Source organism: Pinus tabuliformis, chromosome J (assembly GCF_031772625.1).
Source record: "Pinus tabuliformis cultivar Carrire ecotype Pingquan chromosome J, CPIR1, whole genome shotgun sequence".
In the NCBI taxonomy this organism is placed as follows: domain Eukaryota; kingdom Viridiplantae; phylum Streptophyta; class Pinopsida; order Pinales; family Pinaceae; genus Pinus; species Pinus tabuliformis.
The window spans coordinates 1,589,624,043-1,589,651,879 of record NC_142295.1 but is presented as its reverse complement, the minus strand read 5'-3'; the positions used below and the strand labels follow the sequence as shown (position 1 = coordinate 1,589,651,879).

The window sequence follows — 27,837 nt, the reverse complement described above, 5'->3', positions numbered from 1 at the left end:
CAAATACCCTCATATGTGAAAGAGAGGGTTTCTTACCAGTCCATACCTCTTGTGGAGTTTTATCCTCCAACACTGATGAAGGTGATTTGTTGACCAGGTAAGATGCTGTCTCCACCACCTCTGCCCAGAATTCCTGTCCTAACCCATCACCACTGAGCATGCTTCTTGCCCTTTCCATCAACGTTTTGTTCATTCTTTCTACAACTCCATTTTGTTGAGGTGTATATGGAGTAGTCTTCTGCCGTGCTATACCACACTTCTTATAGAATTCTTCAAATTCCTTACTGCAAAACTCTCCACCATTATCTATCCTCAACACCTTTATCTTCTTCTTTGTTTGGTTTTCCACCAGAGCCTTGAATTCTTTAAACCTGTCAAAGACTTCAGATTTCTTCTTAAAGAAATATATCCATGTATTCCTTGAGAAGTCATATATAAATGATACATAGTACATAGACTTACCTAGTGATGGAACCTTCACAGGTCCAAACACATCACTGTGCACAAGTTCTAATATTTGTTTCGCCCTCTTACTTCCAGAGGGAAAACTCACCCGATTCTGATTCCCATATACACAATTTTCACAGAAATCAAAATACAGAGAGCTATTACTCATACCTTCTACCATAACTTTACCATGAAGTATTCAAAGGCCCTTCTCTCCAATATGTCCAAGCCTTTGATGCCACAGCATGGTCCTCTCTCCAGAGACAACTAGATTTTCTGCTCCACTTTCAGGAACCACAAAACTGTTGCACCCATCAACAACAATGCTACCTTGTAGCTTGTACAGAGTTCCAGTCCGAACTCTCCGCATCAATACTAGTGCTCCTCGAACCATCTTGCAAGTATCCTTCTCAAACACTGTTTTTACACCTACATCATCCAGCTTGCTTATAGAAATAAGATTTCTGGCCAATGCAGGAATATGTAGAACACCCAGAAGTGTTCTAACCCTTCCATCTTGCAACTTCAACTTTACTTTTCCACGACCAATGATTTTGGCCTTCCTGTCATCCCCCAAGAAGACATCATTACCATCATATTTCTCATACTCATAGAACCACTCTCTATGGGGAGTGAAGTGAAAGGATGCACCTGCGTCAACCAACCATGCCTCATGATCTACATGTGTACTTGAAGAATCCAAGTACACATCCCCACCTTCATTTGAGGTGGTTTTCGCCTCTGTAAAAGGAGCATCATCAGATCCCTTTCCTTTATCAAGAGCTTTAGATTTACAGTCCCTTTTGAAGTGCCATTCCTTTCCACATTTCCAGCACACCACCTTTACAGGTTTTCCTGGAGATTTAGATCTCCCTCTAGATTTAGATCTCCCACTCGATGACTTATTTTTGTTTCTGTTCTGGGGCCGTCCTCGTATAGACAAGGCATCACCATTCTAGCTCTCCATATTTTTCCGTCTCATCTCCTCCGTCAGCAAGGATGAGACTATTTCATCAAAATGCAAGGCAGTTGCATTGCTACCTATTACAATAACGAGACTATCCCATGAATCTGGTAGAGAACACAACAAACTGATGCACTTATCTTCATCTGAAATTTTAATATCAATAGATGCTAGTTGACTTAACATAGTTTAAACGCATTCAAATGCTTTGTCACCGAGTCTCCATCTTTCATCCTCAGGTTATACAACTTTTTCCTCAGGAACAGTTTATTCACCAAAGACTTAGATTGGTACAAAGTCCCTAACTTGTCCCACAAAGCCTTTGCCGTAGCTTCCCCTGATACATTCAACAATACTGAATTTGAGACACATAATTGTATTGTGTTCATTGCCTTCCGATCCAACTTCTTCCATTCTTCATTGGACACTCCCATTGGTTTAGTACCCGGATCTACCGCAATCCACTGATCTTTATCCACCAACAGATCCTCCATCTTGAGTTTCCACAACTCAAAACTCTGACCATTAAATTTCTCGATATCTATCTTTCCACTGCTCGCCATCTTCTTTCACCACCAGAATCGATCTCGCAAATCTCCCACTGAACAGGGTCTACCACAGGCCCGAGCGAAACCCCTCAGCAACAAAGGCGTCCCCTTGAAGCCAAAAATAGCAGTGATACCAAATGTAGGTTTTAACCCCGTATAGAAATTACCCGCATACGAATTCTAAAACACAGAAAAAATAAACAATGCGAGAGCATAACACATAAAACACATATACACATAGATTTTCCCACTGGATCCCAAAACTGGGACTACCAGCTTGATTTTTCATTATGTTCCTTTCAATGTTATAATATATATTTATACATGTCGAAGCATCCAATACCATGGACCAAAAACCATCACATCCAATACCATGGACCGAAAACCATTGTGTTAAATACCATGGATCGAAAAACCATCGCGTCCAAAAAAAACATGTGTGAAAATCATGCACTAAACCATAGGTGGGTCCACCCAACCTAACATAGGGTCCAAAATCAAAATTTTCCGCCATAAAGTGGGGTTACAGGTACCCCTCAAACCCCTTGTTAACTATCTGGAAAGAATATAACACAACCCAACACAACCCCTCAAGTCCTTCTTTACCATCATTTTCATATTTAAGCCTTCCTCATTAATGGCTTTAACAAGATTTAGAGTCTCCTTTGGACTCATAATTTCATCCTTCCCCAAGTTCTCTTCCTTTGCAACATAACCCTAATTTTAGAACCCACCAATTCATCTATAGAGGCCAAATTCCTCGAACTTTTCCTTCTACATTTTATTTTAATGAATTGAAGCACATATTTGTTTGGTAGATGTCCATAGTATGAAATTTTGAGCATTGAAAGGGAATGCCTACATAATATGGGGTTTGTATGTAGTACATTTTCATGACTTCTATCTCAATGCTTTTATTAGTTCCTCCTTTAGGTCCACCTCCACTGGGATAGAAGCAATTGTTTGAACATTTCTTTTTTTGATAACCTTAATCTACCTTTAGGAAGGTCCCTAGATTGTTTCTTGTAGTTTTCAAAAAATCTATGGACCATAACTCCAAGGTAATCCAAACAATTTTACCCACATTGTTTTGATTGTAGATCTCCCCATTTAGGGTTCAAAATAAGGTGTCCATCTTTTTAGAGTTATTGGTATGAAGACCCAATTACATATAAATGTTAAAATATTAGTTGTATCATGTTCTATTTAGAAATTAAAAGTAAGCCAATCAGTTAGAAAAATTGGAAATTATGGTGAATAACCTAGGTTCGTTCCTTTTTATTTCCATTAATTATTGTATATTTTTTGTAGAGTATTGCCCGCTAAACACTACCTTATTAAGGCTTTATTTGTCAATTTCACAACTTGATTCATCCTTATGTCCTCCTCCAAGTCTAGATTAACGTAGTTTTTTCTTCATTTAACACATTTCCATCCCCTTTCCCCATAATTTTCCTTAGCCACACCTTTATCCTTCTTTATATCCCTTGTAGTTATGGTATCTAGGGCATATATTCGAACCTAACTTTCCATTCTAATTCTCCAATCCAAGCTATATCCTTGTTTGGACTTCCTTTCATGCTTAAATGTTCAAGAAAAGTAAATCTATCAATGAATTGCTTATGACTTTAAAAGTGGCTTTTACCCCTTCTACTAAAGGTGATAAGGATGGGTTGATCATGCACAAAGAAAGATTAAGGTTTTAATTATTTAGGTTATTTTCACCATGGACACTAAAGTTTTCCTTTACTATAATCTAGAAGGTCTCATGCCCTTCCTTATTCCACTTTCATTACTTGTTCTTTCCTCCTTTAAACTTATGATTTGACTAATTTATATATACTTGCCATTTTCCATTATAAACTGTATAGTTCTATCTTTGAATGTTTCCCTTAAAATTATATCCACCTTAAAAAAAACCAAGTGAAAATGACTCAACCTTCAAATATATTATTAATATAATTGACCAATTCTTCTTCCACTCACAACTCCATAAAAACTTAAACATACAATTTCCTTTTTGCTTTATTTTCTATTTATTTATAAACCATATAAATTATATTATATTCATTTTATTTTCAAACATTTAATTTTAATATAATAACTAAAAAATATATTTATGGATCAGAATTATTTATCATACATCCTCGCACTACATTGCCAAAATCTAAACAAGTAGTAAAATAATTTACTTTCATTTAATTTAAGTGTATTGCATTCCTGCAAAAATTCTCATGCATCCTCGCATTACATTGCAAAAATCTACACAAGTGGTAAAATAACTTAATTCCATTTTATTTAAATGTATTGCATTCTTCCAAAAATTAACCGCCCTATGGATTCCAACTTTTTATTAAGCATTAGTTGATAAAATTAATAAAAATAAGGCTTTTTACATAGGTTCTTAAGAGTATTTGTATTAAGTGTAACCAGTTATTTTTATGAACATAGACCATGAGAAGATGAAAATATTTATAATTTAAAAACTAAAATAGCAACTAAAAATATTTTTATTAAAAAATAAAAATAAAAAAATATTTATCTCACAAGATTAAAAAGATATCAGCAAGCTATTAATCAAAGTCGCTTAATGTGAGGAAATGGTCTCGTCCTTTCTCGCACAGACCGGAAATACTATTATAGGCCTAGAGAAATTCGGGGCAAAACATTGGGGAGCACTGAATGAGTGATGTGAGTGGAAGCCTGGCGGGATGAAATTAATGTGTTCAAATATGGAGGAAGCGGATAAAAGATGCGTGGCACTTGAACTTTCAAAGGATCTTCTCACGCGACTCTTCTCTCGGCTCGATTGTACTGATCTCATGCACTGTTCTCTTGCTTGCAGGTATCTTTCTCTCTTCTCTCCCAAATCCACAAATTATTTGTTAGTTCGTTTATACGAAGAAAGTGAAAATTCTTTTGTGTTTGCTGTCATAATTTTATCAATAATTATGGAAGGAAGTTTTATAATTCATATTAATATATATTAATATTTTTCAAACTTCTATTGACAAAATTGACATACAAAGATTAAAAATGATGTATAGGATGATCCATGATATAGATAATGGCGCCGTTGAAGAATCTTAGTGGAAAGCCCTCACAAGGTGGTAAGACTAGTGGAGCATTATACGTGTTGTCATTATTATTTAAGCAACAACTTCTCTCATTTTAGTGGGCTTCCCTGGTCAAACTTAGGGTTCCTAAGGTTAGACACAATGAAGTTTAAGGTCTCCTAAGTAGCGACTCAAATCACCACCAATAATAATATTAATATATATTAATATTTTTCAAACTTCTATTGACAAAATTGACATACAAAGATTAAAAATGATGTATAGGATGATCCATAATATAGATAATGGCGCTGTTGAAGAATCTTAGTGGAAAGCCCTCACAAGGTGGTAAGACTAGTGGAGCATTATAAGTGTTGTCATTATTATTTAAGCAACAACTTCTCTCATTTTAGTGGGCTTCCCTGGTCAAACTTAGGGTTCCTAAGGTTAGACACAATGAAGTTTAAGGTCTCCTAAGTAGCGACTCAAATCACTACCAATGGACTGTATCAAGCATGTTAAGGTTATGTGGTCATTCAAGGTGAATTCCAGATTTGATTTAAAGTGTTGTAAGGCTGACCAATGAGGTTTAACAAGTAACAATCTGATGCAAAACCATGCCCAAACCACTCAAATCTGAAAATTACCAATCACTGTTGTAAAACTTGCATAAAACATAGGAAATTTCAGCAGTAAACAAGTTAAAACAGCGATGTGATTTAGCCCGCAATGTGAGTTATGAACCGAGAGAAATAGGTGTAAAATAATGACTAAATCTAGGGTTTGATTAACTTTAAAAATCTGAAAATTACAAGTCATATAACATCCAATTAAAACAAGTTGCCTAGCCGTAATTATGCAGCAATATAAATTAGCAAGGAAAATTTTATGCAATAAAATGATTTTAGGTCTAACATTCAAGAAACCCTAGGATTTTAGGTCAAGAATGTGCAAGAAAACCCTAGAATTTTAGGTCAAAAATATGCATGAAAGTCGTAGACATCTAGGGTTTTTGATGACTGAAAATTATATGTAAGTTAAGCAATACCCCAAATTTACCCGAAAACATAAAATACAATTTGAATTTATAAAATACGATTGATTAGGTTAGGAGAAGACTAGCGCTTACTATTTGTTTGGGCATATAGGGTCAATCAAGGACTCCCTTGAGGGAATGCAAGTAGATCTAGGATGATATCTAGGATTCTCCAATACGAATCCTAGAAGATCCTGTTATATTTTTAATATCAGCCCTGATATTTTTTATCTCAGCAATTAATGCTAAACCCAGGAAGTATTTCTCACAAATAAATTCCCAAATTGCTGTAAAATAAATCCACTGATATTCTAACCTAGCAAATTAATTTGCAGCGGAAAATAATTGCAGGAAATCAGACATGCAACAATATGTAACAACATGCAACCGTAGAAACTTCACCCAAACAATTCTCCATCACTTTTATTAAAATTTGGAAAATATGTGTTAGACTGATAGAGAAAATTCCATGCAGAGAAATTTTACTGCTGCAAGGAAACCTGCAACTTGGCCTCCTCCTAAAATCGGCCTGCAAGAATTTTCAACCTGATGTACAACACCCTCACTACTGACTTGTGGGCTCGACCTGCTGCTGCCGCATGTGTGGGCTCGGCCTGCTGTACTTAGCCTCCTCTCAGCAAACATACCTTCCTTCGCTTGCTGTATTTGGTCCTCTCCCTCTCCAACTTGTCTCCTCTGAATTCTCTTGAAATCTCCTCAGCGAATTTCTCCTCTTTCTCCTCAATCAAGTCGAGCCTCTCTTTTGAGAAATTCTCTTGCTCAAGCACTCAATAATACTAATGTGTTTCATCTCATCATTAGACTTATTTAATGGTTTCATTAGGTCAAATCCCTAACCCTCATTTCTTAAGTGATCAATGGCTAGGATTAAATCCTAAGATCATTCAAGATCAACGGTTGAGATTATATCGTCTAAGTCACTTAAATAAAGTTACTTATCATTATACTTAGGTGTATTAGTTCTCAATAATTAATTATTGAACATTTTCTAAGTTAAACTTAGGGAAAGAAATATTTTTCACTTACACGTCGCATGCAAGCACCCAAGGAGGCAAATCAAAGTCTTATCCATGCTAAGACACAAAGCTAGAAGACTACTTTTTGCAGCTACAAAAATCAACACTCCCTCCTAGACAGGAAGGGATTCTCCACCCGCCCCAGCTTGTCCTTGTAAAACATGAACTTCTGTTATTTTAGGTATGTTCTATGCTGAGAGCAAATTTACTTCAATTTTCCATATTAGCTCAATATCAATTCCAGATTAGCAATCAAATTTAGCATGATAGTAAAATGCAGATAGAACATAAACATAAATCGCAGAAAACAAGCCAAGACAAGAGGACACAAGATGTGGCGCCAGCCAGTGACAAACTCCAATGTGGGGAAACCCTTGATCAATTCTTCTTATGTTCTTCAATAGTTCAACAGAGAGAGATAGTACATATACATCAGAAGTCAACATTTTGACTTGACAAAATAAGAGTAGAGATCTTCACTAAGAAGATAACGCGTGAGGTAGCTGATCAGAACATAGGTGATTCCATCACCATGATGCGCCCATCACTGTGCTGCACTTCATTACACCATGATGCACCATTCATGATCACTATGCTGCACCCAATAGTGTGCTGCATTAACCATACTGCATCCAACAGTGTGCTGCATTCATTGTCACCACGCTGGACCATCATACCATGTCCATCATCACTGTGCTGCACCATGCTGTACCATCACATCATGTCCATCATCACTGTGCTGCACCATCACACCATGTCCATCATCACTGTGCTGCACTCATCATCACTATGCTGTCCCAAATTCCAGTGCTGCAGTTGACAACACTATGCTGTCCCGAATTCCAGTGCTGCACTTGACATCACTATGCTGTCCCAAATTCCAGTGCTGCACTTGACAACACTATGCTGTCCCAAATTCTAGGCTGTACTTTCAGGGCTTAATATATTGATAAGACTTCTTCTTCTCGGTGGATAGAAGCCTTCCCATTTGACTGTGACTAGGGCAGATTGTGACTAAGTCATGCACTTTAACAATGTATGAGAGCTTCTCTTAACAATGTATAATGGCCTCCTATGAACAGCATATAAGGGACCCTCAAAGACTGTGCACAAGATGTATTTGAAACCTCCTTTCTACGGATTTAGACAGCATATGAGAGCCAACTCTATGACTGCAGTTAGGGCTTGTACTGACTGCAGTTAGGGCACATAAAACCTCCCCTTAAACTGTGGCATAGTCTCTTCAAAGATTGCGGATAGAAGACTGCGTCTAGGGTCCGGATAGCGGCCAGATTTCTTCTTCCTTACTGCGGCTAGTGTAAGGTTAGATCCTCCCTTTAGGACTGTGTATGGAAGCCTTTCTAGAATAGCGAATAGGTCTCTTCTAGACAAGCGTTTAGGCTTCTCCTGCTGCGTTGAGGAGGCCTCCTTCATAACAACGATAATGTCTTCTTACATGATTGCATTGAGGGCTCTCTCTTAATGACAACTTTGAGGGTCTAGGGCATCTCCTCTAGGGCAGCGTATCCTCTTTAGATCTCTCCTCCCACCAAAACCCAAAGACAAGTGGAGAGAGATCACAAGAGATGATTGTCAAATGACTTGAAGACCTCTCCTATTTATGGTGAAACGTTGAGGACAAGTGGGGGTAATTTAGTTGTTGGCTGACCTTGATGAATTGACCCATAACACAAATAAATTCATATCTCCATGAATACATATCGGAATCGGATGATCTTTAGATCAATCCTACACCTCTCGACGAGAGGAATCCAAGAAAAATATTAGCTGCCTTGAATAAGTAGACTCACATGGAGTTTGTCCCTAGTTGTCAATTTTAACACTCCCACTCAACTAGAGAGAACTCCATTTGCGAATCCATATGCCAGAGTGTACTATCTCCGCCATCAGTGCCATGCACTGCTCTGTTCTGCTAAACTATGAAGAAGAAGAAGTGATCGAGAATGTATCATACCATCCTTTATTGACCCGAAATCAGTCCCATATAAATGAGAGTGTCTCGTACCACTCTTACTGACCTGAAGTCAGTTCGAATAAAGAGAGTGTGTCATACCACTCTTACTGATCTGAAATCAGTTCCAAAAAAGAGTGATATCACTCTTACTGACCCGAAGTTAGTTCCAATTGATCCCAGATCAATATCATCCTAGCATAGGGAGTACGGTAGTAACACGATGCGTCCATCGTTACTACTATGATCCCTATCCTCATTTCCCTACTCATTGGCCAGATGAGAGGTACTTCCCATGAGTCCCAGACTGCATGGGTAGGACGTCTCAGTAGGAGAAGGATGAACCACTCATCCTGCCTACATGTCGTATCCCAGGGGAAGGCTGAACCACTCACCCTGTACACAACAAATCACTAGGGGAATGCTGAACCACTCACCCTATGACTGTATCTCGGTAGGAGAAGGATGAACCACTCATTCTGCCTACATAGCAAACCACTAGGGGAAGGCTGAATCACTCACCTTATGGTTGCTCATCGCTCCAAGATATACCCCCAATCCCCTCGGAGCTCCTAGAGCTCAATGTGCATATCAGACAGGACCCTTGGGAGAGAGTCTCTCCACGACTCCTAGTCGTTCTCAGAAAGTCAAGAATTTGACCTTTCCCAGGGGCTTTAACATAATATCGACGACCTGCACATCAGACCCAATGCGATGGAGCCTTCTTGCTCCTCGATGTACCATATCCCAAATAAAGTGGTACATGATGTCTATATGCTTGGAGCGATCATAGAACACATGATTCCTCAACAATTGAATCCCCCTCTGGTTGTCACTGAAGATCACGATGGTATCCAGCACGTGTCCAAACAACTTACTAAAGAGCTTCCTCAACCAGGAAACGTCGCACGAGGTCATACTTGTAGCTATGTATTTGGCCTCAGTGGTGCTCAAAGCAACCGACTTTTGCTTCTTGCTCATCCAGGATATCAAAGCAGAACCAAAGAGAACAACACCCAGAAGTGCTCTTGCGATCCTCCACATTGCCTGCGTAATCAGCATCAGAATAATCATACAGCTTCACATTTCCGGCAGTGTATCTCAATCCATGAGAGATTGTGCCCTGAAGTTATCTCAAATGATTCTTGGCACCAATCCAGTGAGGCTCAACCATATATGAGCTCAACATGCTAACTACAAAACATATATTCGGACGGGAGTTCACTAAGAACATCAATGCTAGTATGAGTTTATGAAACTCAGAGGCAATTTCCAAATCAGGTCCGGCATCACTACCGCATAACTTCTTAAAGTTAGGCTTCATCAAGGTAGTCACGAGCTTGTAGTTCACCATTCCACATTCAGAATCCAACTCTCTCTTACTTTTGTAAATGAGAGGGTCCGCACCTATCAGAAAGAGGTCGTCCTCATAAGGTACCAGAATGAGAGGTCTATCATCCACAACCTTAAGGCAATGGTTTGGATATGCTTCACTCCTAGTGAATCTCAGTTTCATCAGAAAGCTTGTTAATCCTCTCATACCAAGCTCGGGGTGCTTGCTTTAAATCATAGAGAGCTTTCTTCCACCTGCATACATGAGATTCCCGATCATGAATCTCAAACTTCTCGGGTTGATCCACATCTGTGGTCTTGCTATTACAATAGGGGAATGGTCCTCTTGTAAGTTTTCCTTCGGTACATCTCGGACATGTACCTCCATGCTCTTCTTGAATTCAGGCATCCCTGTCACATCTGTCTTATGTCGGGTAGAGCCCCATAATGAAGATGGGCAGACCTCCGGTGCCATAGAAGAGATGAGTCACATGACATGGTCCCCAATGGAATTTCAGCAACTTGATACAAATTGCCAACCCTGAACCCAAGACTAAAAGCATCTTGAAAATTCCATTTTCAAACATGTACCTTTCCATCGATGAATGCCACCTTGAAACCTTTGACTTCCATCGCTGAAATGGACACTAGGTTCTTCTTGAGATCAGGTACATAAAGAAATTTCTGTAAATGAATCATGTTACCCTCATTCAATTGAGGGGTAACATTCCCTACACCCTTTCCGAGATAGGTGGCATTGAATTCAAGTATAATCTCCACGATTGTTTCCTTCTCTATCAAATTAGAGAGAGCTTCCTTCTATCCAATGAAGTGCCTTGAAGCACTACTATCAATAAGCCAGATTCCCAAAGAGTCTGGAGGAGAAGTAGTGGAGAGGGCGAATATAAGACTTTAGCTTATCAGAAACAACATTTGATTCTTCATACCTGGAGTTCCTTGCTTTCTTTGAAGAGTCGGCCATTTCCTTGATGACCTGCATTCCCTTTTCCTTTGCCATTGTACCTGTCATTCCTCCGATCATTGAAGATGCCCTTGGAATGATTGTTATCATCATCAAGTGATGTGTCCCTTCTATTTGGACACTTCCTCGCATAATGGCCAAACTTATTGCAAGCAAGGCATCTGCCTTTCCTTCCATTCTTAGATCCAGACTTCCCATTGAAGTGACCTTTAGGTAGGCCACCAATTGCTTGCGCTGCGCCACTTCGATAATCTTCTTTGCTTCGACTTCACCCTTGGTGAATTTGAAGTGGCCTTTGACCTTGTCCAACTGTCTTCGGTGATTGCTCTTTGACTCTTGCTTGGGCTTTGTCTTCACCTCAGCTTTGATACCATGTTAATTTTAGTTATGTTCTATGCCGAGGGCAAATTTACTTCAATTTTCCATATTAGCTCAATATCAATTCTAGATTAGCAATCACATTTAGCATGATAGTAAAATGCAGATAGAACATAAACATAAATCGCAGAAAACAAGCCAAGACAAGGGGACACAATATGTGGTGCCAGCCAGTGACAAACCCCAATGTGGGGAAACCCTTGATCAATTCTTCTTATGTTCTTCAATAGTTCAACAGAGAGAGAGATAGTACATATACATCAGAAGTCAACATTTTGACTTGACAAAATAAGAGCAGAGATCTTCACTGAGAAGATAACGCATGAGGTAGCTGATCTGAACATAGGTGATTCCATCACCATGCTGCACCCATCCCTGTGCTTGATCCGGATTTAAACCGGAACGCAACAAATTACAGAGATAACCATATACACAAAGATGCAGCGGAAATAATACTTCATTTCATTAATGGAAAAATACTGAAATATGCTTACAACCAGAAATGGAAATAAACCAGCTAGGGCGATGGTAGCTTATCTCCTAGAAGAGATGTGATGGCTACATGCCTCTGAACTGTATTACAATGAGGCTCGAAGGCCTATTTATTGTTGAGAAACAATGGAAAACCCTTAACATTCCAAAACCTAACCCTAGGAGATGAAACGCCAAACTGTGGGCCCCGTTTGGGGGTAAATTGGTACATCAACTTCCCGGGGTTGTAACTTTGGCATATGATCTCCGTTTGACGCGTACAATAGCTCATTAGAAAGATCTATCCGAGCACTATCATTGTTGGAACGGGCAACATCGGTCCATTCCATGGACCCATGTTGCCCCTGGATTCCCCAAAAAACGTCGTTTAGGACCTCAAAACGGCTCCGGAAGTTCAGGACCCGAAAAAACTGCTAAAAATAGTAAGTTGTGCTACAATTGAGGAAACTGAAAATGCTGAGAAAGACAATGGTGGGGGTCCAGGTGGACTTGGCAGGTGGCCACCAATATCCACCTGGATCATTCCTCCCCCCTTAGGAAGCAATGGTCCCCATTGCGTTGAGCTCCTCCATGAGATGAGGAAACTTCTGCTGAACTTGTTCCCTGGTGAGCCACTTGCCCTGCTGAAGGAGTTGGCCTGCTTTGATAACTCGATACAGTTGGATATTCTGTTGGCGAGTGTTCTTGATCTGTGTGTCCATGATCCGATCAGTTGCAGCTTGTTCCATGCAATCTGGATTTAATTCTGTGGGTTTGAGCTGTTCTGCAATGTCGGATGTGTCTAGCAATGGTGGAAAGTATGGCCGAAGGCGGTCCACATTGAACACTGGGTGCAGGCCAAGGAATGGGGGAATGCTGAGCTCAAATGCATTGTCTCCCATAGCCTTAGTAATGGTGTAAGGACCATATCGGAGTGGTCTCAATTTCCGATAGGCTCTAGTAAGGCGTTCCTTTTGCAAATGCAACCAGACTTTGTCGCCCACCTGAAACTTGTGTGGCACCCGGTGTTGATCATGTCGCTACTTGTACTTGGCATTTGATTTCTCAAGAATGTCATGGACCTGCTGGCGAATATGTTGGATGCGCTCAATGAAGCTGGTGGCCTTATCTGTTTCGGACTGGACATGAGCTGAATTCATGTGAGTAGCTGCAAGGGGCATGGCCACATCAATGGGGCATAGTGGCTGGAATCCCAAACCCACCTGAAAAGGGCTATGGCCAGTGGAGCTGTGAAGAGCTCGGTTGTAGCTGTGCTGAACATAGGGAAGGCTCTCGTCCCATGTGCGTGGATGCTTTGAGTTATACATGCGCAGAATGTGCACAATCATCCTGTTGACAACCTCTGTCTGGCCATCAGTTTGAGGATGGAAGGCTGTGGACTTTGTGAGTTTGGTGTCCAGCATTGACCAGAGACTGGACCAAAATGTGCTGAGAAACCGACTGTCCCGATCTGAGATGATAGACTGTGGGATCCCAAAGTGCACCCACACTCGTTCAAAGAAGAGTTTAGCAGTGGCTTCTGCTGTGATATTCTTCTTGCAGGCCATCATAATGGCCATCTTCGAGAACCTGTCGACGACCACAAAAACACAGTCATTTCCATGCTTAGTGGAAGGAAGGCCTGACATGTAATCCATGGAGATGGATTCCCAAGGTCGACTAGGGGTAGGCAACGGGGTATAGAGGCCGTGCTTCTTAATGGTCGGTTTGGCAATGGCACAGGCAGTACATGATCGGATGTACTTCCCAACATCCTGTCGAAGATTCGGCCAATAGAAATAATTTTGCAGTACTGCCACTGTTTTCTCGACCCCGAAATGCCCAGCAGCCCGACTGTAGTGTGCTTCCCAAATCATCTTGGCACGCTCGCTTGAAGGAACACAGAGGTGACCGAGGTGGCATAATAGGGCATCCTGGAGGTGAAAATCTGCAAAATGCCGACCCTCCAAGAGTGTCTGGTATGTGTGGCCGAATTCTGGGTCGCTTTTGTAGAGAAGTGGCCAATCAGAAGTCTCGTGCCCACAAGAGTTGAGCACGGTGGTTAGCGCCATGATCGGTGGCCGACTGAGGCAATCTGCAACATTATTGGTGCTGCCCTTTTTATACTTGATATTCAAGTGAAACTGTTGCAGGTATGTAGACCACTTCTGATGGCGATCATTCTGCAATTTCCCTTGGGTCTGTATGAACTGCAGAGGTCGGTGGTCTGTGTGGATGACCGTTTCCTTCTCCAAAATGTAATGCTTCCATTGTCGGCAGGCCTGTACAATGGAATACATCTCTTTATCATAAGTGGGGTACTTCCGGACTGTGTCTGAAAGTGTTTCACTGTGATATGCCACTGGATGTCCATGTTGAGTAAGGACTGCCCCAATAGCATAGTCAGAGGCATCTGTCTCGACCTCAAATGGTTGTTGTAAATCTGGTAACGCGAGCACTGGTGCCGTGCAGAGGCGATCCTTCAATTCCCTGAATGCCTTCTGTTGAGATTCAGACCAAAAGAATTTTGCTTTCGCCCCGCCCTTGGTGACTTGACTCAAGGGCCATGAAATATGAGAAAACCCCAACACAAACCTGCGGTAGAAGTTGGCAAGACCTAGAAAGCTGCGGAGCTCTGTTAGAGTGGTTGGAGAGGGCCAATCCCGAATGACTTGGATCTTGGCCGGATCGACATGCACCCCCTGTTCATCAATGATGTATCCCAGATACTGAACCTGGGTCATGCCAAAAGTGCATTTCTCCAAATTGGCACATAGCTTGTGTTGCCGCAGTGTTTGGAGAACCTGTCGGATGTGGTGGAGGTGCTCTTCCCAACTCTGGCTGAAGATCAGAATGTCATCCAAGTATACTACTACAAAGGAGTTGGTGAATGGCCGCAAGATGTCATCCATTAGCCTCATAAAGGTTGCAGGAGCATTCGTCAATCCGAAAGGCATGACCAACCATTCGAAGAGGCCCTCCTTGGATTTGAAGGCAGTCTTCCACACATCGGAGGGTTCGATTGGTACCTGGTGATATCCTGACTTCAGATCGATCTTGCTGAAATATTTCGCCCCCTTTAGTTGGTCTAGGAGGTCATCAATCCGCGGGATCGGGTACCTATTACGGACAGTGATCTTGTTCAGCGCCCGATAGTCAATACAGAGTCTCCACGTCCCATCCTTCTTCTGTACCAACACGATCGGGCTCCCACAGGGCGATGAACTCGGACGGATGTGACCTTTCTGCAGGAGCTCCTGAATCTGCCTCTTGATTTCATTGTTCTCCAGAACGGAGCACCGATAAATTGGTCCATTGGGTAGCGGCGCACCTGGGGTCAGATCGATGGAGTGCTTGACTTGACAGTGCAGAGGAACCCCTGCCGGGGAGGTGAAGATGTCCTCGTACTCCTCCACAACCTTGTCCATCTGTAGTTGTCGTGCAGAGGGACCCCGTTTGGAGGCCGCGGCCACTGTCTTCTTCTTCCTTGAGGGCGTATCATCAGGAAAACAAATTTTCTGGTTTTGGAAATGATCTTACTGCATTGTTTTGCAGTAATCAAAGAGATGGCGGCAGGTGGTGCTACCTCTGGTATCCTGAACAACTTATTTCCCAATGTAATAATAACAGCACGGGGCCTTGATTCATACACAGCATGTCGCTTCCACAAGTATGGTTGTCCTAGTAATACATCACAAACTTCAAGGGGAGCAATGTCACACAATACCTCATCCGTGAAGGGCTTGATGTTGTATGGAAGGCGACACTGCTGGCTTACGCGAAGATCTCGTCCTTGGTGAAGCCACCCAATGGTGTATGGTTGTGGATGTGCTGTGGTCGGTAAGCCCAACCGCTTCACGACCTCTGCCGAAATGAGGTTCTTTTGACTCCCGCTATCAACAATGAACTGTATCGGGGAGCCCTTTACCCACATCTGAGAGTGGAAGAGACGCTCCTCCTCCTCTGGATCTTCGGGTTCATTTTTCTGGATCTTTGCGGTAGCAACAGTGGCGCTGGGATCCGCATCAATGATCTGCTTCCCTTTTTCATACCCCTTATCGGGTTCTGACTCAGAGTCGGAACATGCATCTGATTCTGAAACCTTTAGCTCAGCCACCAGTGACTGCTTGGCCCGACACTCACTTGTGTTGTGAGTGGAGCTCTTATGGAACTCGCACCATTTTCCAGTGTCCTTTCTCGGCTTCGCGGCGCTGTTCTTTGCTTGCGGCTTCGGCTGGTTGTCTTGGGCTGTCCCGCCTTGGCTTTGTCCTTTGTTCTGTGGTTTAGGGGCACCTTTCCCCTGCTTTGGATTCGCAGATCCAAAGTCTCGCTTTTTTTGTTTAAACTTCTGCTCGACCTTGACGGCATATCGGTATGCTGCGCCGAGCGAGGGGATGTTTACGAATTGTATTTCTTCCTGGATGTACTTGTGCAGGCAGCCACGGTATTTGAGTATCAAATGTTGCTCCGAATCCTTGATACCCAACTTTGTGCGAAGGGTATGGAAAAGATTGGTGAACTCCGGCACGTCTTGGTCCCTTCCTTGTCGCATCGTGGTCCACTTTATGTATTCATCCTCATAGCTTCCGACAGGGTAGTACTGCTCCTTGATGGCATCCCGGAACGAATCCCAGGTGGGTGCGGCTGAAAATAGTGAGCCAGTACTTTCATCCTTCTGCTCGCAGTAGGTTTCCCACCAGTCCTTGACGTGGGGGGCTGCTTTGAGAAGAGCAAAAACAATCTTTTCCCGACTCGAAAATTCATGAACAGAAAAATAACCCTCTAGCAGATTTAACCATTTATCTACGGCATCTGCGTCTATTTGACCCTCGAATATGGGGATTTCAAAATTAACTTGTACCTTAAAGGGTGTGGCGTTTCCAGAGTAGCTGCTGGAAGCCGATGCGTTGCTTCTGGGTAGCCGCTGAAGGATCTGGGCAAAGCTGTCCATCATTGCGTTCCGTTGTCGCTCGAGGGCTTCTTCGAGCAAGATTTTGATGGGATCTCCTGCCCCCTCGTCTTTCTTCTCGTCCGCCATGGGAGGCCGTCGGGATTTGCGAGGCTGGTCTTGCAAAGGTTCAACCAGTTCAAGCCCTAACTCCTTATATCCCGACCTTGTTGGGGACATGCAAAGAAAAACAGAGAAAAAGCAGACCGCTCTGATACCACTGATCCGGATTTAAACAGGAACGCAACAAATTACAGAGATAACCATATACACAAAGATGCAGTGGAAATAATACTTCATTTCATTAATGGAAAAATACTGAAATATGCTTACAACCAGAAATGGAAATAAACCAGCTAGGGCGATGGTAGCTTATCTCTGAGAAGAGATGTGATGGCTACATGCCTCTGAACTGTATTACAATGAGGCTCGAAGGCCTATTTATTGTTGAGAAACAATGGAAAACCCTTAACATTCCAAGACCTAACCCTAGGAGATGAAACGCCAAACTGTGGGCCCCGTTTGGGGGTAAATTGGTACATCAACTTCCAGGGGTCGTAACTTTGGCATATGATCTCCGTTTGACGCGTACAATAGCTCATTAGAAAGATCTATCCGAGCACTATCATTGTTGGAACGGTTCCATGGACCCATGTTGCCCCTGGATTCCCCAAAAAACGTCGTTTAGGACCTCAAAACGGCTCCGGAAGTTCAGGACCCGAAAAAACTGCTAAAAATAGTAAGTTGTGCTACAATTGAGGAAACTGAAAATGCTGAGAAAGACAATGGTGGGGGTCCAGGTGGACTTGGCAGGTGGCCACCAATATCCACCTGGATCAGTGCTGCACTTCATTACACCAAGCTGCACCATGTTGCACCATTCATGATCACTATGCTGCACCCAACAGTGTGCTGCATTAACCATACTGTATCCAACAATGTGTTGCATTCATTGTCACCATGCTGGACCATCATACCATGTCCATCATCACTGTGTTGCACCATGCTGCACCATCACACCATGTCCATCATCACTGTGCTGCACTATGCTGCACCATCACACCATGTCCATCATCACTATGTTGCACCATGCTGCACCATCACACCATGTCCATCATCACTGTCTGCACTCATCATCACTATGCTGTCCCAAATTCTAGTGCTGCACTCATCATCACTATGCTGTCCCAAATTCTAGTGCTGCACTTGACATCACTATGCTGTCCCAAATACCAGTGCTGCACTCATCATCACTATGCTGTCCCAAATTCTAGTGCTGCACTCATCATCACTATGCTGTCCCAAATACCAGTGCTGCACTTGACAACACTATGCTGCCCCAAATTCCAGTGCTGCACTTAACATCACTATGCTGTCCCAAATTCCAGCGCTGCACTTGACAACACTGTGTTGTCCCAAATTCCAGGCTGTCCTTTCAGGCCTTAATATATTGATAATGCTTCTTCTTCTCGGCGGATAGAAGCCTTCCCGTTTGACTGTGAATAAGGCAGATTGTTACTAAGTCCTGCACTTTAACAGTGTATGAGAGCTTCTCTTAACAGCGTATAATGGCCTGTTATGAACAACGTATAAGGGACCCTCAAAGACTGTGCACAAGCTGTATTTGAAACCTCCTTTCTGCGGATTTAGACAGCGTATGAGAGCCAACTCTATGACTGCGGTTAGGGCTTGTACTGACTGCAGTTAGGGCACATAAAACCCCCCCTTAAACTATGGCCTGGTCTCTCCAAAGATTGCAGATAGAACACTGTGTCTAGGGCCAGGACAGCGACCAGATTTCTACTTCCTTGCTGCGGCTAGTGTAAGGTTAGATCCTCCCTTTAGGACTGTGTATGGAAGCCTTTCTGGAACAACGAATAGGTCTCTTCTAGACCAACGTTTCAGCTTCTCCTACTGCGTTGAGGAGGCCTCCTTCATAACAACGATAAGGTCTTCTTACATGACTGCGTTGAGGGTTCTCTCTTCATGACAACGTTGAGGATCTAGGGCATCTCCTCTAGGGCAGCGTATCCTCTTTAGGTCTCGCCTCCCACCAAAACCCAAAGACAAATGGAGAGAGATCACAAGAGATGATTGTCAAATGACTTGAAGACCTCTCCTATTCATGGTGAAATGTTGAGGACAAGCGGGGGTAATTTGGTTGCTGGCCAACCTTGATGAATTGACCCATAACACAAATAAATTCATATTTCCATAAATACATATTGGAATTGGATGATCTTTAGATCAATCCTACACCTCTCGACGAGAGGAATCCAAGAAAAATATTAGCTGCCATGAATAAGTAGACCCACATGGAGTTTGTCCCTAGTTGCCAATTTTAACAACTTCCCCTTCACTAGAGGTTTGGTGGAAATATCTGCAATATGCTCCCTTGTAGGTATATATTGCAATCTCACAACACCTCTTTGGAGCACGCCTTTGATGAAGTGATTCCTGATCTCTATGTGCTTGGATTTATCATGAAACATTGGATTCTTTAAAAGTTTGATGCAACTTTGGTAATTGCAGTGTATCATGGTAGGCCACATCTCAAGATCAAATAAACCCATGAGCATTTTGTGAAGCTAGATGGCCTCACAACTAGCCAGACTTATTGCCGTGTACTTTGCCTCTGTTAAGCTAAGTGAAACTTAATGTTGCTTCTCATTGAACCACAAGATCACCGCTGACCCCAAACTAAAACAACACCTAGAAGTAGATTTCCTATCTACTGCATTCCCTATCCAATCAGAATTGGTATACCCCTACAGCTATACTCTACCAACTTTGACATACCTTAGTTCAAAATCCATTTTACCATGAAGGTACCTTAACACATGCTTCATTGCTACCTAATGAACTTGCCTTGGCTCCACCATAAATTGCTTTAGTGTGTTCACTACAAAGCATAGATTTGGCCTTGTATTGACCAAATACATCAAATACCTAATAAGTTGCCTGTACAAAATGGGATCCACCAACTCACTCTTGGAAGCTTCAATCTTCCTCAAGTTGGTGATCATGGGTGTAGACACGGGCCTACAATTCTTCATCCTAAATCTGCTTAGAATCTCAATTGCATAGTTGCCTTGCCCAAGGAAAATCTCTTCTGGCTGTCTGCACACCTCCAATCCCAAAAGGTAATGCATGAGCCCAATATCCTTCATCTCGAATTCCAAAACAAGGTCCTCCTTGCACATCCCAATGAGCTTCTTCGGTCCCGTCAAGAAGATATCATCAATATAGAGGACCAAGATGAGCATGTCATCCTCAACAAGTACATAGTACAAGTTTGAGTCCAAGTATTCTTGCTGAAGCCCAATCCAAGAAGGTACCCATTGATCCTGGAGTACCATGCATGTGGTGCCTTCCTAAGTCCATAAAATGCCTTTTTCAATTTGCATACATGGGACTCCCTCCCATGCACCACAAATCCTTGAGGCGACTCAACATACAACTTTTCCTCAATCACCCCATTGAGGAAGGCAATCTTCACATCCATTTGATGTATCCTCCACCCCATCTCTGAAGCAAAAGATATGACTGCCTTGATAGATGCATATCTGGTGACAGATGCAAAGGTCTCCTCGTAGTCCTCTCCCTCCTTCTGGGAGAACCCTCTTTGCCACGAAACTTGCCTTATACTTCTTGACACTGTCATCTGCGACATGCTTGATCTTATAGGTCCATCAAGAAGTGACCACTGACTTCCCCTCATGCCTTGACACTACATGTTAATTTTAGGTATGTTCTATGCTTAGAGCAATTTACTTCATTTTTCATACAAGCCCAATGACAATATTCAGATTAGCAATCACATCAACATGATAGTAAAGTGCAGATAGAACATAAACATAAACAGTAGAAGACAAGCCAAGACAAGAGGACACAAGATGTGGCACCAGCCAGGGACAAACCCCAATGTGGGGAAACCCTTGAACAATTCTTCTTATAATCTTCAATATTTCAGCAGAGAGAGATAGTACAAATATACAAATATGAGATTTTATGACAGCAACAGTAAGTCCATGTAGCCCTGACAACATTCAATAAGAGTGTTGTAGCATATCCCTTTTGGTAGATCATCAATCTAGTAGTCCTCCATATAACATTGCTGCAACATTCCTTTTTATTGCCTGGTCGTGCAATTTTGGTTAAGGCACAAAGGGCATCCCTAAGTAGCCCTTGCTATGGTGTTATGGCCTCTGGCCTAGCACATAGCAACTCCTGTAGCAAATGTCCTCAAAACATCATCAACCGAATGCTCAAAGCATCTCTTAAAAGTGTTGTAGACTTCTTGTTGCACTGCTGCAATTCTGGGACTGATTAGGGCACCAATCACAGTCCCTAACAGCTCATCAAACTGGCCCAGAATTGCTTTCCCTTGCTGCGATTGTCCTCCAATGAGATGCTGCCCTCCATGCTGCTCCTTTAGAGCAAATTCAAGCCCAATGTAAGGATTGTCCACCCTCCAGCAAGTCCTCCTAACCTTGGCCTCCAAGATCATGGCCTCGGCCTTCCAATTAGCAACTCGGACCCTTGAAACAATCCTCAAATGACCTTGCTGATTAGACCTTTCCTTGCTGTGGCAAGGGCTTCCTCTTGCTGTAGCTAACCCTTCATTTGACTGCAGTTTTGGGCCTCTATATTACTGCGGATTTAGGGCTTTCTTAACAGTGAATAGGGCTTCTTTATGACGACGTTTAGAGCTTTTGTAGGCAGCATATAGGTCCTCCCTTGACTGTGTCCTAGTCTCCTTCAAGATTGCGGATTAGGGCACCTTCAAGACTTCTATTAGGGCCTCTTCCTTGCTGCTAGTTAGGCCTCCTTAGACTGCGGCTAGGGCACCCTTAAATCTGGGGCTTTATCTCTTTCTTAATGCGGCTAGGGTAAGGCTAGATCTTCCTCCCTTTAGGACTGCGGCTAGCTGAGTATAGAGTCCTTCCTCTTGTCTGCGGCTAGGGTAAGGCTAGATCTTCCTCCAATACGCTGTCAAAGGAAGCTCTTTTAGAGCTTCCTTTGACAGCGTATTGGAGCCTCTCCTTGCTGCATAGAAGAGCCTCCTTTAGGACAACGTATAGGGCTTTTCTACTAGACCTCTCCTTCCACCAAAAACGCAAACGAGTGGAGAGAGAGATCAAAAGAGATGAGTGTGAAATGACTTGAAGGCCATCTCTATTTATAGTGCAACGTTGAGGTTGAGTTGGGGTAAATTGGTCCTGACCGAGCTTGACAAATTGTCAAGTAACACAAATAAATTCATATCTCCATGAATACATGTCGGAATTGGATGATCTTTAGATCAATCCTACACCTCTTGATGAGATGAATCCAAGAAAAATATCAGCTGCCATAAATAAGATGACCCACATGGAGTTTGGCCCTAGTTGCCAATTTTAACACTAGTCCCACACATCGTTCCTCATGATGGAACTATATTCCTCCACAATGGCATCCCTCCAGACTTGCTGATCTGTTGCCTCCTCAAAAGTAGGAAGGCCTGGAATCACTGATGTTGCTCATCAAGGCCATGTAGCTAGAAAATCTAGCTAGTGGTTTACTTTGCCTAAATGTCTTGCTAGGAGTCTCCACATGCTCCTTTGCATCTCTCAAAGTCTGCTTGGCCTGTCTCGACCTCCTCTTGGTAGAGCTAGAAGGAACATCTTCCTCCTCCTCCTAAATTGGAGGATGCATCCCTACTACTGGTGTTGCCGGTTCCTCCTCAACCTTTGGAGCCTCTTGATCTCGCTCCCCTACCACCATTTGCTCAATATCATGTGGCCTCCTAAAGGTCCTACCCTCCTTGAAATTGACATCCTTATTGATGATGACTCTCTCCTGTGCTGGAATGTAAACCTTGTAGGCCTTTAAGACCTCACTATAGCCCACAAAGATCCCTCTTTGAGAAGAAGGCTCCAGCTTAGTCCTCTTCTCTGATGGAATATGGACATAAACTAGACTACCAAATATACGAAGGTGTCTCATTTCTAGTCTCACTCCTATAATAGGAGTCTTGTTGTCCATTGCCCTATGGGGATTCCTATTCAATAAGTATACTACTGTATTGCAGGCCTCTACCCACAAGAACATAGGCAAGTCCTGATCATGGATCATTGCCTTCGCTTCTCCAACTATGGTTTTGTTCTTCCTCTCTGTAGCCTCGTTTTGTTGATTCAAATTGGATCATTATATTGTTTGTCATCCATCTCAATGCATTTGGAGTGGAAAAAGTGGAGGAATCAACTCACAGGACCGTTTTTTATTGGCGGGGTCTAGTTTGGTGAAACGGGGTCTGAAACCTTTCGGGAGCATTTTGAGGCATCAAACGAAGTTTTTTGGGGGTAAAACTTTGTCACTTTAGCGCCACACCCTTTCTTGCAATTCTACACACAGAGACCTTTCCAACGACGCCAGAAGCGCGTCAATCGAAGTCTGTATGCAAAAGTTATGCCACTCAGAAGTTGACCTTCCTGTTTTCACACTTATAGTTCGGGAAGATGCTGCGTCAACCCCCATTATTTATGGAAAAGGGGCTAGCCACGTGTTTGAAAGACTCTAGAAGAGTCTATTTGTAACTCTAGTTAAGAGTTGATGTAGTCAAACTTAACCACTAGTAGGCTATCGGGCTGTGTTATAACTGGGACACTAGGATGAAGAGGCATTCCATTCTTTCGAGTGCATTTGTTCCATAGTTGAGCAAAGATAGCCAGGAGAGATAGGAGGTAGAGCACACAGAGAGGATCTGTGCAATATAGTAGCCCACGGGCCACATGCATTAATTCTTTGTACTTGTAGTCATATTTCCAGACGGAGAAAGAGAGCAAAGCGACCTCACCTTCCAGCGGGGTTTTCTCTCGAAAGGGTTTCCCAGACAACATATCTTGTGTCTTGTGTGTGTGTGTGTTTTTTGGTCATTCTTTACTTTTTTGCATAATTTCCATTCGCATGCATGCACTGATTACAGTTAAATCCACAAATCTTAAAGTTTAATAAACTGTAATAGTGTAGAATTTTCATAGTATTAATATATTATTATTAGATCTGTTGTGATGAATTGTCTAGTGGAATATCCACGACAGTTTACGGATCATTTGTTAAGGGTTTTAAGGCATTGTGAGTTTTCTCTTAATTCCATCCTTCTTACAGAAACCCTTGAACTCGTTGGAGGTATACTCATCCCTGTTGTCTGATATCAACACCTCGATCTTCTTCCAAATCTGGTTCTCCACAAGAGCTTTAAACTCTTGGAATCGATCAAAGACCAAATGCTTGGTCTTGAGGAAATAGATCCATGTCCTCCTGAAATAGTCATCTATGAAGGTCACAAAGTAACTGAACACTATGATCGAACCGCATACATCTGAATGCACCAAGTCCAATACTCCCTTGGACCTAGTCTCACTATGGGGAAAGGCTGCCTTGGCATGCTTGCCAAATGCACATCCTTTACACTGTTGAAAAAATGTGTAACTAGGTTCGGTCTTCGTAAGTATGAAATGTATTTTTGACTCTTATAAATTATGAACTAAAAGAAAACATTTATTATTGTTTTTGGAGCTTGGGTTTCATGCTCAAGGTCTTTTATTTTATAGGTCAAACACCCATTGAGTGCTTCTAGGGTTTGTCCTAGGTCAAGAAGTCAAAAGAGTCATTGTCATAAGTTGAAGACCCCACTGGGCACATTGTAACTTGTAAAGAAAAATATTTTTGTCTTTAAAAGTGTCGGAATACCCTCTAAGACCAAGTTGGTTTGGCAGCTGGCAAGTCGGCCTAAAGGAAGAGCCACATCCACCCTTGAAGAAGCCTATATATAGAAGAGGACTCATCCTCCTTGAAGACACTCACTCGTCTCTCATTCTAGCGAAGGAAGAAAAAGGAAGGGGTAGTGAAGGAGAAGAAGGACGAAAAAGTTTTGTGTTTGGGCTATCTATCTCTCTCACACGTGCTAGATAGGACTAGGGTTTTTGCGCTTACCTGGGGCATCCTTCTATAAGTTCGATCTTGGAGGAAGGGAGGGAAAGAGGTCAAGCGAAGGCTACCAAAGGTCTCTCTCAAGCTCTAGAAGTCAGGGAAAGGCAAGCGAAGGTTAGAGGAGGGCTCTAGAAGAAGATCAAAGTTCCCACGTGTGGCAACAACAATTACTGGGGGCCAAAATTTCAGGATTTGCAGTAGGAAGCCAAAAATCTTGCAGCTTAAGGTCGAGAAGGTGCTACTGGAAGAGATTTGACTTGGTTTGACTAGATCGAAGTTGGCACATCACTCAAAGAGGTTGGTCTTGGTCTTGGTCTTGGTCTTTGAGGGTATTGGTCTCAGTCTTAATGTCTTGGAATTCGTAAATTGAAGAATCTACAAGGAAAAGAAGAGATTTAAGGGTTTTACTCTCAAGAGGAGAGGTTTTGCCCTGGCTTGCAACCTATATACTGTGTAGTTGTGCTTTTTGTTTTGGTAGTTGTTTGATGCTTCACACATATAATAATAAGTAATAATGTTAATAAGTAAAAAGGAATCACAAGCAGGTATCAAGTAAAGAGAATTAATCATAATCATTGCCCTATTAAATTCTCATCATGGTATCAGAGCTAAGGTTGGCTAAGGGCATCATGAAGATCTCCAACACATTGAAGAAGTTCATCAAGAAGTGTTCAAAGGTAGCAAGCTATCTCAAGAAAAACATCAAGGAAGCATGGAGTCTCTTATTCTCTACAAAGAAGGAAGTAATCGAAGAAAAGGATGAAGGTCTATTCTCGGCACTCCTTGGCACATTCCAAGACATGAGCATTTGGGCAATTAATAGTGGTGCATCTAGGCACATGACAGGTCATCACAAACAATTGAAGACCTTATCAAAGGGAAAATCCTCTTATTCAGTGGAACTTGGAGATAACAAAAGCTATCTCGTGAGAGGCATTGGATCAACCTCTATAGAGCTAGAGAATGGAAGTAGCGTTTATCTCAACAACATCCTATTTGTTCCAGGTTTCCATAAGAACTTACTTTCCATTTCAAGTCTAGAGCACAAGGGTGATAAAGTAGCTTTCATTGATGGAAAAGTTGTTGTATGGAGTAAAAACTCAAGCATAGAAAATGCTAGAGTAATTGGTATTCAGGAAGGAAGACTTTATAGGTTGATGTCTCCTCTAGCTCAAACATTGGTTCACATTGAAGTTAGCCCATGTGAACTATGGCATAGAAGATTTGGTCATGTTCATTTCAAGATCCTCCCAACTCTAAGTTGCATAGTAGATGGAATACCTGAATTAAAAGAAGATCATGAAGGAGTATGTAAGGGATGTGCATTGAGTAAGAATACCAAGAGACTATTTGGAAGCAGTTCTTCACAATCAAAAGAAATCTTGGATCTCATTCACTCCGATATATGTGGCCCTATGACTCCTAAATCTCTTGGAGGTCATCTATATTATGTCACATTTATAGATGATCATTCAAGAAAGACCTGAATTTACTTAATGAAAACCAAGGACGAAGTATTTACAAAATTTCAAGAATTCAAAGTTGAAGTGGAGAAACTTACAGAAAGGAGAATCAAGATACTAAGATCCGATAATAGAGGAGAGTATACATCCAAGGAGATTATAGCATTTTGTAAGGAATTAGGGATTAAGAGGGAGCTGATAGTCCCATATAATCTCGAACAAAATGGAGTTGTAGAACGAAAGAACCGATCCATTGAAGAAAGTGTAAAGGCGATGTTACATGATCAAGATCTACCAAAATTTATGTGGGGAGAAGCCACGAAGACTGCAGTATATATTCAAAATCGAAGTCCCCACAAGTCACTAGACAACAAGACTCCCGAAGAAGTATTCATTGGGAAGAAGCCTACTGTAGATCATCTCTGAATCTTTGGGTGTCCCATATATATTCATATACCAAAGGATAAAAGAAAGAAGCTAGATCCTTCAGGCATGAGAGGAATATTTGTTGGCTACAACAACTCCTCTAAGGCTTATAGAATCTACATAAAGGAAGGACACCATATAGAAATAAGTCGAGATGTCATATTTGACGAAAGTATCACATTCAAGAAATCTAAGGAACTTCCCATGTACTCTGATGATGAAGAGATTCCCATGTACTCTGACGATGAAGAACTTCCAGTATTTGAAGAAGAAGAATCTCATCATGAAGATGAGGATCCCAGTGAACCTATTCAACCCGTGGTCCTCCCTGAATCAAGAAAGAGACCAAATTGGTTGAAGTCTACATTACTTGATGCAAAAGGTCATGGGGCAACAAAAGGCTCATTTAGAGAAAGCAAGAAACCCAAAAGATATTTTGGGTATGCTGCATACATGACAAAGCTAATAGAAGCAGAACCATCCACTTTTGAAGAAGCTGTCAACCATTAGGAATGGAAGGATGCCATGAATGAAGAGTATCAATATATAATGAAGAATGGAGTTTGGGAAATTGTACCTAGGCCCGAAGACAAATCTATGGTAACTTCCAAGTGGATCTACAAGATCAAACATGCGGAAGATGGAAGTATAGATAAGTATAAGGCAAGATTTGTGGCTAGGGGCTTCTCCCAACAAGAAGGCATCGACTATGAAGAGACATTTGCTTCGACAACAAGGTATACGACGATTCGTTCATTGGTCTCTCTAGCAGCATTGATGGGATGGAACATCCATCAAATGGA

General features: G+C 42.0%; 1 long non-coding RNA gene across 1 annotated transcript in view; it reads left to right on the top strand.

Annotated features, from left to right (window-relative positions):
- Nucleotides 1-4,540: 4,540 nt before the first annotated feature.
- The window catches only part of LOC149233555 (uncharacterized), a 157,369-nt gene continuing 134,072 nt past the window's right edge, over nt 4,541-27,837 (top strand). The window contains exon 1 of the long non-coding RNA XR_016247615.1: nt 4,541-4,804. This is a non-coding gene — a long non-coding RNA (uncharacterized LOC149233555). The remainder of the gene's footprint in view (nt 4,805-27,837) is intronic.